At 40.6% G+C, this 12,675-nt stretch overlaps 5 non-coding genes across 5 annotated transcripts; 4 read left to right on the top strand and 1 right to left on the bottom strand.

The window, feature by feature from the left end:
- Positions 1–1,121: 1,121 nt before the first annotated feature.
- Positions 1,122–1,194, bottom strand: TRNAK-UUU. The gene has a single exon. It is a non-coding gene; the product is annotated as a tRNA-Lys (tRNA).
- Positions 1,195–2,069: 875 nt separating this feature from the next.
- TRNAA-CGC lies at positions 2,070–2,141 on the top strand. Its single transcript has one exon. It is a non-coding gene; the product is annotated as a tRNA-Ala (tRNA).
- A 479-nt stretch (positions 2,142–2,620) lies between these two features.
- TRNAI-AAU lies at positions 2,621–2,694 on the top strand. The gene has a single exon. It is a non-coding gene; the product is annotated as a tRNA-Ile (tRNA).
- A 1,148-nt stretch (positions 2,695–3,842) lies between these two features.
- Positions 3,843–3,914, top strand: TRNAP-AGG. Its single transcript has one exon. It is a non-coding gene; the product is annotated as a tRNA-Pro (tRNA).
- Positions 3,915–5,145: 1,231 nt separating this feature from the next.
- On the top strand, positions 5,146–5,218 carry TRNAK-CUU. Its single transcript has one exon. It is a non-coding gene; the product is annotated as a tRNA-Lys (tRNA).
- The last annotated feature ends 7,457 nt before the right edge of the window (positions 5,219–12,675 follow it).

Here is a 12,675-nt window from a genome sequence, read left to right as displayed (position 1 = left end):
GGCTTAGGTTTGGGCAAGTGGTCCAACTCAGCACCTTTGTACTTTTCATCTGCACGTGATGTCCCGCCATGGACGTCTGGGCTGTTCTTGTAGTTACTGTTGTTTTGCGCTTAGTTCCTGAGAACAGCTTCTGAAAGTAAACATAGCTTGGACAAAGGTTAGTGGAATGACTTCCTGCACTTAGTTTCTGAAAGCAAGCATAGCCCAGACAAAAGCTCTCTGGAAATTTTTGTAAGTGCTAATCCAAAGGTGACTCTTCATCCTGGTAACACTTTGGGAGATTACCAAATGAAGTCTCAACCCAGGGCTGCCAAATTGTTTAGTACTTCCCTGCATAGCAGACTTGATGTTGGTATTGGTATACTCAGTCACTGGAAGAGAGGAGACTTGTAATTTAGGGGACTGGGAGGGGCAGGCGGGTCACTCAGCACAGCACCAATCATCCTGTACCGCATGTTATGCTTCGTCTTTATGATCACCCTACAGACCAGTGTTTCCCAGTGACGGGGACGTGAAGTCAACTTAATGGTGGGAATAACCAGCATTTTAAAGAGGAGAATAGAATCAGAAATTTCAGAACGCAGCGCATGTAGTAAGAGTAAGAGTAATGTTCCGTGCAACTTTTGTTCTTGTTACATGTTGTGGTGGAGAAGTAAACTAAACTTCATACTGGAGGTCGTGGCCAGAAAATATTTCGCATGGTACTGCTGCCTGGGTTCTGAGTGACCGTAACACAAAGGTAGTTTACGTGGGTATCCCCAGAGCTGAGCAAGGCAGGGAATTAGTAAGGAGCATACCAATGTAGGGATGAGGGAGTAGTTCTGCGCTTTTTTGGCTTTTCAAGAAAGCATTCAACTTTTGATAACTTTGCTCCTGCTCTGGATGAAATGGTTTTTTTTTGCCTTGGTTTTGTTTTTTTGTTTTTGCTAGTTATGGCTTCCGTCCACCTTTCTATAAGGCTTCTCTATTTCACAGGCAAGTCCGTAGTTCGGGTTCTAGGCCGTGCTCAGAATTTCCTCTCATTTAGGGAACTAACTCTTGGAATTAAGCTTACTTTCTTAAAATTTATTGGGATAAAAACGCTTATTTGGTATAAATGGGGCGGAAGTAAAACGGGGATTCGCCCGAACAGGGACTTGAACCCTGGACCCTCAGATTAAAAGTCTGATGCTCTACCGACTGAGCTATCCGGGCCCATATATGAACAACATCTCATATATGACTCTGGACAACTTAACTGGCTATTTGAACAAGAACGTTGTTTTAGAGATGGTTCAACTGTGACTCTGGTACGGAGCTAGGCGTTCTGAAAATGTTTGTTAATAACCTAATTAGCATAGAAACTCAGCCACAGGACAGCCTTTTTTTTAGACTGAGCTCTAACCATATTACACTAATTCCAACGTCCCCCCAAATTCTCTTATAGACAGAATTCTCTATAGAATGCCGCATATAGTTTAGATAAACGCTATGTATAGTATATGTATAGATAGAGATATATTCTATATAGATACACTTATACTCTATACCATATAGAAGTCAGTCCGGTCAAGAACTAACAGAATGTTGACCTTCAGTTCCCTTGCTTCCCAGAGAAATATCTCAAGTATTCTACATTTGGTCCCAAACAGAGACATTCCAAAGGAAGTCGATCCAATACTGGTGCTTGAATCACTTTGTCAGGGACGCATTTTGGACATCCGAATGTGGGAGGAGAGACAGAGGGAGCTGTTTGATCCTGTGCAGGGTCTCAGCTGCCTTTGGAGTAAATGAACAAGGAAAGAAAGAAGCTTCTAAGATAGTGCCGCACTCTCCTTTTCATTGTCAGAATTCCAGGTAGTTAGTTTTGTCTCCCGGGTCTCTATGTTAACTGTTTGACAAGGGTCTGATGGATGGAAGATTTCACCTACTTGGAAAACCGATGAATGCTGCCCCTCTAAACATTGCAGGATTTTGATGAATAAATAAAGGAGAATTCCACTTCAGCATTTAGCAAATCCTTTAATTGCAGGGGCAAAAACGCTATTCAAAGAACTGGAGTGAGCTACATAAGGCAGCAGCGCAAGGCTGGGGATGTAGCTCAGTGGTAGAGCGCATGCTTCGCATGTATGAGGCCCCGGGTTCGATCCCCGGCATCTCCAAGTCTGTTTCTTTTGCCCACCAAACAGAAAAAGGAAGTGTTCGGTTTTTCTGTCAACTCAATATATTTTCTATACTCTTCCTTATTAATGTCCCACCATGTTCTTTTACTCCCTGTGAATAGAACTGTATATGCAGAGGTGAACAGATTGCTCAGAGATATTTTGAGATATCTTTATCTGTATCAAATGGAAATGGTAACGTAGAAAACACAACCGATGAAGAAATTTCCAAAAGGTTGCACCCTAGAAAATTGCCTGAGATCTACTAATGAATGGTTATTTGTGGTATCTGGCTGGCCTGTAGGGTGGAAATAAACTTGGCCTGAGAACACGAAAGGGGAAGGGAGGCGGCATTATTGGCCCCGTGTCGCTGCATCGTGGAACGAAAAACTAGGACAAATGTCTGAAGTGGAAAAGCAACCACCACCAAGAATTCAGATCATTTCTTCATTTAATATTTAGAACCTCTTCACGTAGTCGGCCGGTTAGCTCAGTTGGTTAGAGCGTGGTGCTAATAACGCCAAGGTCGCGGGTTCGATCCCCGTACGGGCCATTTTTTAGAATTTGCCTAGTTAGTTTAACCTTCTTGTCTGTTTGTCCAGAGATAAAGAAAAGCAATATGCCCCATAACTTCTGTGTAAGTCATAATGTTAAACTCGGGTAAGTAAAATTTTGTCAGATCCAAATCTTCCTATGCAATTCTGGAGCACCTGTCTGCAAGTCAGTGTGCTTGAAATTTTTGCTTTAATTAAGTAAGTAGATAAGCAAGACACCTTAGGAGTTAAATTTAAATCCATTAGAAGGAAAAAGAGTGTTACCAGTATTCGGTGGCCAGACATTACCCTCGAAATAGTGTGAAAACATAGATAAATTTTTCTTCAGTTACTGAAATACAAGTCAGGTGTGAAAAGGCGGCGCTCTATCTCTGCTCAGCTGGGACTCCCTCTTTGAGCAGAGCATCACTCACACAAGAATGCCATCCTGAGAGAAGCGTTTTCTCGTTACCTTGATAGTTCAGGTACCAAAGGACTACCGTTTTCCAGAATCTCCTTTGCCTTCTGTCACCAACCTGTTGGTCCATTTCTGGTTCTCTTGAATCAGCCGAAACCGACTTTCAGCACGCTAATTGTGTACCTCCTTGTTCCTTGTACATTTCATTTCCTCTATTTATTCGTGACCTTACAGATGAATGTACTGTTGAGTACATTCTACGGTGTACGGTGGGAGACACAATAAAGCAACGAAACCCGTTTTGTCCCCTGTTTATTTTCAGTGGACAATGATGAGATCAGGCCTCGAACTCCACGTAGGTTTTGGGACTGTGCAAGCTGGTCCTACGACAGTTCTCGCCTCACGTTAAGTGAGCTCAGGAGTTTGTTGAACCTTACAGGGACTTTTCTTCAGTAACTTCGGGGAGGGGAAGAGTCCGGGTTTCTGCATTTTCAACAAGTGCCACGGTTTTTTCTCTCATACAAAGAATAGATCAAGCAAGCGCCCATTGAGAAACTAGGCCTTAACCAATCCTAAAAGGATTGAATTGCAGGAAAATCCAGTAAATTCTGAGAGCCACCGTGATTTGGTTAAAAAAAAATTAATGATAAATTCTATTATTCCCTACGTACACACAAAAAACAAAACAATTTAAAAAGCAGAAACGGTGAGTTATAATTTGAAAAATCTAGGAAAGTTTGTCTCCTAACCGGCTCGTTGGTCTAGGGGTATGATTCTCGCTTAGGGTGCGAGAGGTCCCGGGTTCAAATCCCGAACGAGCCCTCCTTTTCTTGAAAATTTTAGATCAAAGTTAAACTTCTCCAACAATCTAGAACTCAAAGTTAAAATTCTCAAAGAATCTAGATCGGAAGCGCTGCCCTCAAATTAAATTACTATGCCATTGTGCTGAAGTATGTGAGCTACATAAGCACGTGATCCCCACAAATGACTTGATAATAATTCTTATTAAAAGGTAAGTTTGTTTTGGTTTTTTCTTTTTAATTTTGGCTTTTCTTCACTTTTTCCCTCAGCACTAAAGTGGCTAAAGTGACAAATGCAAATGTTTTCTACTCTGCTCTTTAAGCTCCAACTCCGCGGTTCTAATTACTTGAAACGTGTAGTTGGACAATGGTCACCTCTCAATTCAATGTCATCCATCATTCGTTCATCACATCGGAGAAATTGATTTAAATGTAGAAATCAAAACACCGACGTATGGAGTAGGAATCTTGGAAAATCTTTATGAGTTACTTCGATATTCCTCGTTAGTGTAGCGTCAAGTATTCCCCCGTCATGCAGGAGAGCGGGATTTCGTTCCCATATTGAGACGAAGGGGCAATTTCTCTCTTTTCCTAGAACGTCCAGTCGGTATACATTCATTAAGATACTTGTTTAGCACCTACTGTGTTCTATGCACTTTTGAATCAGCGGTAAACAAAACATACAAAAATCACAGGATCCTACATTCTAATATTTGTCAGATACTTTAAATTAAAATATAATTGCAACCCCTACCCCCTTTGCTGCGTTTGTAGTTCCTGTCTATAGAGAAGACGACAAATGAACAAGGATACAGGGCCTGAAAAGGAGAAAGATTTTCTTCCGGGTCATATCCAGGTAGAATGACGGGAAGGGCGAAAGTTGACGGGTACTGGGGACAGCAGAGAAGTGCTTCCTGAATAAGCCACGAAGAGGACAAGGGCTTGGGCTGGAGGAGCTGTACACTTGGGGACTGAGTTTGGAGTCGCGTTGACGACCGGGCCTGGAGCTCTGGGAATGCCAGAGTTGAGAATCATTCTTATAGCATCCAGAAACTTCAACTGTTAGGTCCCGGAAACATTTTGAGGTCTATCAATACAGAATGCGAGAATGGAGGAGAGGAAAGATGCAGCGAAAGTGCAGAGACGTGGGCCTCCAAAATATAAACTCTTATAAATTCTTACAAATCTTGAAACTCGCCCCAAGATTTTGGAGATTCTTATAAATCTTCGGGAGAGTAGTAGTGTTTTTCACCGCCCGGCTAGCTCAGTCGGTAGAGCATGAGACTCTTAATCTCAGGGTCGTGGGTTCGAGCCCCACGTTGGGCGGAGATTCTTGGTTTGTCTTCTAATGGTTTTATTTTCTTTTCTTTTTTATAAACATCAGTTTGGTTTCGGCAGATCGTACTGCTCGGTAATTTCCAAGACAAAGTCCTTTACCACGTTAGACAAGAGCATTTTTAGTGCCGAACACTTTGAGGATCAAGTATGGAAACGTGCAATTACCATGAGCGGTAGGGTTCACTGGCTGGATTGAGTGCTGAATTTATCTTCAGCGACCCCTGGCGGACATGCATCTCTCTGGCCTACTAGAGATTTTGTTTTGTCACCCCAGATGCTTGTAAAACACAAATGCCCAAGTTCCACCTGGTTTAGTTTCCGTAGGTCCGTGGTAAGGCATGCACTCTGTATATTTAACAAACTCTTCGGGTGATTCTGAAGCACAACTCCCACTACCAAGGGTTTGGAATCCAAGGAGAATGCACAGATGTTGGAAAAAGTAGAGTCTGAAGGTAGAGAAGACAATCCTAGCAAATGAAACAGTTACTTACATGGCCAGAGGCTCAGAAGCAGCAATATCTACAGAAAGTTTTGAGAATGGTGACTCCACTCTGACACAAGCAGGTGTCACTTTGGAATAACGGTAGGTGAGCTTTCTATTACCACTGTATACCTCCTGTATCACACCCCTGTACATATACAGGAACATATTCAGTTCCTTATCTCACAATAGATATTCTAAGAAATAATGCAGTTTACAACTGTTCTTCCCTTCATGCATCAAAACAAAGAGCCAACCAACCTAGAACAGGTTGCAAATACCTACAAAATGAAATTAAAAGATCAAGGCTTGTTTTTCAAAGCCCAAACTACATTTCTACCTCCGTCTCCTCTGAACTTTCCACCCTCAAGAAATAAACCTGCGGTTTCCAGTCACTGGTGTTCGTTCACTGTGCTCCTACTGTGTGCCCTTTTTGTTCATACTAATTCATGCTGGTTGTGGAAATAGGTCAAACTGGTCTTGTGCTTCAGCAATATTTTTCCAGGAGTGGATTTTGCTGTTATTTGAGTGACTTGAAAATCTGTTACTTGTTAAACTGGCCAATAGACCTTTTTATGAGAGATTTCCCTGTCCCACTGTGAAAATTCCACAATGCATGTCTTCCTTTATCATTCCTTTGACCTTTCATAGGCTCACCAGCATATGTTTATCATCAAAACACGCATGACCAGAAGTAGAGAAAGCACACACATACTTCTTCCTTGATTCTAAAAGCCCATTTAACCACATACTGCCCTGTTAACTTCACTAAGGTTGTTCTAATGTTCCTCTCAGGCCTCAGCAATTCAAAGGAAATGCTCTAGCACAGGTATTAAAGTCTGCCTGCATATGTGAAGCACCTGGGAACCTTCTAAAATTTCAGATTCCTAGGCCCCATCTCAGACCTACTGAATTTCAATCTCTGATAGTTTAGAAACCACTGCTTTTGAGGCTGTTTTTTTTTTAATTTTAACATGGCTGATGTTGGCATCTGCAAGTTGGCTGGGCTGCCTATTCAGGATGGAATTACACAGGAATCAACACCTTATGGGAGACACCATATTTTGAGGCATAAATCATTAGCTTTTTGGTAGAAACTTGATACTATATATTTTCCTTCCATTTTCTCTTCCTCTTCACAGTTCAGGTAAACTCTGAACAGATGACTTCTTATTTACCAAATGAAAAATACTCATCCATTCATTCATTCCACACATTTATTGACTACCTCTATGTACCAGGCATTGTGTTGGGTGTTTGGGATTTATCAGTGAATGAAATCAAGTTTCCGGACCTCTTGGGGCTTACATTCTATGGAAAGAGGCATACAATAAGTAAAAAAATAGAAGAGTAAACTATATAGAATGTTAGAATGTGATAAGTAATTGGGAGAGGTACGAATGGGTGGGACACATGTTGCAGTATCAAAAAGGGTATTCTGGATAGGCCTCATTGGGAAGCTGACATTTGTGTAAAGACTTGAGTCATAATGATATTTTCAGTAAGAGATTCTAGGTAGAAGGATCAGTGGAGCGAAGACCAAAGGCAGGAGCACATCTGTTGTATTACAGAGCAGCAGGAGAGCAGTGTGAGTGGAGCAGAATGTTTGAGTGGAGTAGAGTAGGTAGAGGAGGTAAAAATGACGTGGGGGCCTTACAAGCTTTTAAAGACTTCTGCTTTAACTCTGAGCGAGGGTCTGAGCAAAGGAATAACAGGATCTGACTTATCTTTTAAAAGGATATCTCTGGCTGTTGTGTTAAGAAGAGTTCTTAAGGAGACAATGGCAGAAAAAGATCATTTAGGAGGCTCCTGGCTCCTCTAATTCTCAATTTTTGCAGTTACCACTAGAAGCTTTTAATTTGGAAAACATCACCTTACAAGGTAGTCATGTAAGTTGTAAAACAACTTCTAAGTAAAACAAGTCTTTTTTCTTTTTTTTAGTAAATTACACTTCGCTCTTGCCAGCATTACTAAGTGTGTCCCATGGATAGTGCCTTTTGCCCTACTTCTCGAATATGGAATCACAGAAGTTTTGGAAATGATATATATCCTATTGCTTACTCTTGGGCAATTTTTAATAAAAGTTATCAAATTAAAGCCTTGAGAAATCCTATTATAAAGAAAGTTGTTTAAAATGTATCTGAAGACTCTTGGATAATCCTATGTAACAGATTCTTTTGGACAATGGTGAGTACATAGTTCTTCCTTCTGCAAATTAAGGGATTAATATTGTTCCTAATATCCAGTATTGCAAAGTTCTGAACATCCCATCCCAAGAGACAATTTATAAATGTTGCAAGAGAGGAGAAGAATAAAATCTGAAACATACTGCACAATTGGTCCAAAAGTTATTTTTGTTTGCCAACTTAATTTTTTTTTTTTTTTTTTTTTTTATTTGACAAGGAAAAAGCATGCCTTTCAGTATCTGGAATGAACACCGATGTGCCTAGATATCTTCATGATCCACTATTTCTGTCCCAGAGAAACAATAAATGGAGTCAAATACTTCCCTTTTTAAAATATTCACAAGAGGGCTTGGCTGTGAAAAGATATACTCAAACACATCCCACTGTTCTGCCTCCAATGTCTGAAAAAGGGAGAGTTCTCTCACCAGTGGAGAGCTGAAAACACAGTGAGATGTAGTATGGGAAATATTAACTAATATTTAATAATACCATATAATAAAAGAAATGAAGGAAAAACTCTTGATTGCTGTTTCCTGGGGTTCTGAAATTTAGATCTCCTTTCTTATGCTCAGAAAAGAAAATGGAGTCAACACTTTTTTTTTTTTTTTTTAACCCAAATAACATCTATTAACATCTCAAGGAACTATTATTTAGCAAAATACATTTTGGAAAATGCTGTTCTTACCAAATGTAAATTTTTCATAAGGAGAGGCAAATAACCATAAACAAGACTGCAAGAGCTGGAAGAAGACATTTCTAATGTCATAAACAGTTTGCAAGTAATATCAGTAGTTTATTACAGGAATATCTTGTACTTTTTACTTCTCATTGGTCTGTTCTGGAATACTTTGATGATATCAGAATCATCTGAGAAGGAGAAATGACAACAACCAAAAATACAATTAATCTAAGGAAAAGGATATACATTTCAGAGACCAGGAAGACTGGAGTGGTGGCTGAATTGCTGTATGTTTATGAACCCAACTCCTAGATTCTGAGGACCTTTATATAATCATCTCTAGGGGAGAAAAAAGACTCAAAACATGCACAGTTTTGACCTTGTGTGTGTTTACAATCTTCTGTTTGCTATAATAATCAGGATTGTGTGACTACTGGCCCTTCCTCTGGATCTTATCAACCCTGTATAAGGCAGGGTAGAACATGAGCATATTAACTCACTGAGATGTTCCTTACCTGTACTGTCCAACATGTAGCTACTAGCCATATGTGGCTATTGAAATTTAAATTAACCTAAATTAATTAAGATTAAAAATTCATTTTCCTATTCACATTAACCACATTTCAAGAGCTCAACAGCCAGCAGCTTCCATATAAGAGAACAGATACTGAACATTTCCCTCATAGCAAAAAGTTTTATTGGACAGCACTGTTCTACATGATTCTTCCATTCCATAAATTCATTAATCCTGCAACTCCCAAACTATGCACCAAGGAGCCACTAGGTGAGGCGGTAAACTCATAGTGGTGCCATGGGATATTTTAATTTTCAAGACAAACATCTCTCAGGCATTGTAGGACTAACTCCAGAGAATTCGGTTTCATTAGAATAGTGCTACATACATTCCTTTTGATGATATCACATCTTTGTGCAGTTGGGTTTTTGGTGGTTGCTGGCATGAAAATTAATATAGACCAGGAAGAGGGTAGCAATGTTCAATCTGATTCCAAGGTTTGAGAAGTTGTGCAATGTCTAACAGCATACACACCCCGTCACTTTGTAACTGTGATTACTTAAGAATGAAATAAATGAAAATTTATTTTTTCCCATTGTTTTGCTTTGTTTTGTTTGGAAATGTTTTTTTATTTGATAAAGTTAATTTTTTAAAAAAGAATGAAATATAAAAAAATAGATATAGCCAATTTAATTGTATTATTTTGTTAAACAGCTATTAGGTTGTTAGGACATAAATACTTTTAAGTTTTCTGGATGTAACCACTTAATAAATGGAATTGTTAGGTATTTCTTTTGGCCTAAGGACACTAAAGGTGCTGTGTATTGAGAACTTCTGGGGATCTTTGCTCTAATCTCTTTACTAAAGCATTACTTCTTGTCAGCAGTGTCCTGGGGTTCTCCCAAACCTTGTGAATTCCATGTTCCCTTAACTCTTTTCAAATGTTCATGTTTAAAAAAAAATTCTTTAAAAAGATTTAATAATTAAATTAGCTTTGCAAATAAAAGTTTTTTCAAGCTTGGCCAATCAATTAAATTAATTAGAATATCGGTCTCTTGTTAAAAGGGGTGTAACACTAGTTCTGTGTACTCAGCTTACATGGTTGTTTTGAGAATCAGCTGTGACAATATGTGTGAAGTGCTTTTTTCCCTTTTTTCCTGCAGTCCCAGTTGTTTTTCTCTGCAGTCCCACAGCTATAAGAATAACTAACTGGTCAGGGCAGGGGAGGCTGCAGTTAGAAGTTTATAAAGAGCAGGGCAGGCAGTTTGGTTGAGAGAAGGAAAATGTCTTGGTCCTTACCAAACACAGAACCTGTAAATTTAAATTCCAAGCATTCTGAGTCAGACCTTCAAGATGAAAAACTTGAACTCCACGACTGACTCAAATCTGTTTGCACTTTTAAACTTTACACAGCTTTTGGGGACAGAGACTGTCTTATTTGTCTCTGTGTGTTCCCAGCACTGAGCAGAGTGCCTGGAATAGTCAACATACAATACATGTTTGTGAGTATAAAAGTCACTGTTGTATATAAATTGGTTCCTTTCATTAATTTTAGTTCCCAAACTCCAATAGCTGAAGTTTTCATTCATTTATGTCTATTAAGTCCAATGTAAAAAAAAAAGTCAAGTAACATTTAGGCCTTGATCACGTACACATGATCTTGGAATCAATTCAAAATGTTTCTACTCTTGTCATAAGGGATTTTATCAATCACTTCCTTCAAAATCCCTCTCTAAAGACTTTCACCCCATCTAGGACGTCCTATAATAATCTCACTGGAATGTGATCTTTCATGTAGTCTAAATTTCATGTATTTAGGTTTTTTGTGTGATATTGTTTTGGACCTGTTTTAAGAATTAAATTGTTACCCTTATGTTTCATATGGTGTACTCTTGAACTCCTTGACTCCTTACCCAAGGATGAGGCCCAAAAGAAAGCCTTTCAAAGGACCCTGTGAGGGTTCCCCGGCTTGAGCCTGTGGGGGTGACCCCATGCTCTGTGTTTTACAACATTTCATTTGAATATGATTCCGTTAGAATTTGTATTATTTTTACTGTAATCACCCCTATTTTGCATAAGACATAGGTTAAGTTAGGTCACACAGCCAGCGAGGGAGAGGATTCAAAAGTGGCCTCTGTGGCTGCAAAGCCCGTGCGTGTTCTTTACTTTCCATCATACACACGACTAAATACCTGTCATGTTTCTCTAATTTCTACTATAGAAATTATTTAGTTTTAAATAGTGTTCAGTAGGGCATCCGATTAGTTTAATCCATATCTACTCTTTTTTGGAAGCATTACAATACAGTACCTATAAAAACACATTCCACAGAAGCTACTTCTGCACTTAACTCCCGCGAGACACTGGCAGTCTCCAATTAAAGAGTTCTGGCGTTATCCCGCGCTGCTGTATTATATCTGCTTTGCAAACGGGAGGTTGGTACTCGGGTTTCCTTACACTCAGTGGGCCACGAGCGCACAAGGAACGCAGAGCCTCTTCCCCCAGCACGCAGACGCACGGTAAATGTTTACAGAAGCAATGAATGAAAGTTCGTGGATGAACGGCATGTTAGTTCGCAATGTGGGCTGCATTTAAGATCAAATGATATTTATTTGACTGTTCACTGCACGGATGCACCGTGCGAATTACCGAACTTTCTCCTCCCGGGGCCGTCGGAATTTTCGGCTGGGCGGGCTGAGAACCCAGCAGCTACAGTCACCACCGCAGTGAGCGGAAGTGCAGACGGGCCAAGACCCCGGAGCCACGTGACCACCGACACCACGTGACCCTTCCACCGCTCCTCACGCCCCGCCTCCGCACCTCCCCCGCCTTCCTTTTCTTTCTTGTTCCCTGGACCACCCTCAGGCCACCATTTCACAAGTGACCCTTTGCAGAACAACCCAGGTGCCAATATACCAGGAAAGAAAGCGGGATGGGGACGAGTGAAAAAGCCTAAAAAAAGTGGAAGAGAGGGCGCATAGCTCCGGCGCGGAGCCCAAAACTGTGGGGCGGCTGAGGTACGCAGACGACTCCAGCAGAGGAGTACCGAGGGTCTCGCGATGCTTCCTTTTCTGTGTTTGTCCAGCCCACTTCCCGTTTCAAAAGTCCTTGCTATCTTCCTAATTAGCACATTAAATAAGTCCTGAGCTCCCACACCTATTTAGGGGCTCTCAGCGTCCCGCACCGGCCCCTCTGTCTGGAGGACCAAGAGCGCTCCTGATTCAGCTCGGTGGACTGGGGTGGGGGAGCCTCCTCTACCCACATCTAAGAATACTTATAAAGTAGAAAAAGAAAATGACACAAAAAACATCCCCTTTTTCTCGTTGGGTTATACTTTATTTTGAAAATATGGAAGAAAATTTTCGAGATACGTGGAGGTATTACCCATGAACCTATAAGAATACGTTATTCATGTACAGTCACACCTTGGAATCAGCCTTATCCCCCGCCTGTTCCGCCCACCTTCCCCGCCCACCTCAAAGTTCCTTAAGGTCTGTCTCAGTCTCTTTGTCTCTCTGTCTCTGAAACTTCTATAATGTGGAGCGGGAGAAATTGAAGAAAGGAGTGGATCCTATCGCCTGGCAG

The sequence above is a fragment of the Choloepus didactylus genome, chromosome 7 (assembly GCF_015220235.1).
Source record: "Choloepus didactylus isolate mChoDid1 chromosome 7, mChoDid1.pri, whole genome shotgun sequence".
Lineage (NCBI taxonomy): Eukaryota > Metazoa > Chordata > Mammalia > Pilosa > Megalonychidae > Choloepus > Choloepus didactylus.
The sequence above is the reverse complement of the archived record's forward strand: the minus strand, read 5'-3'. Positions and strand labels throughout refer to the sequence as shown.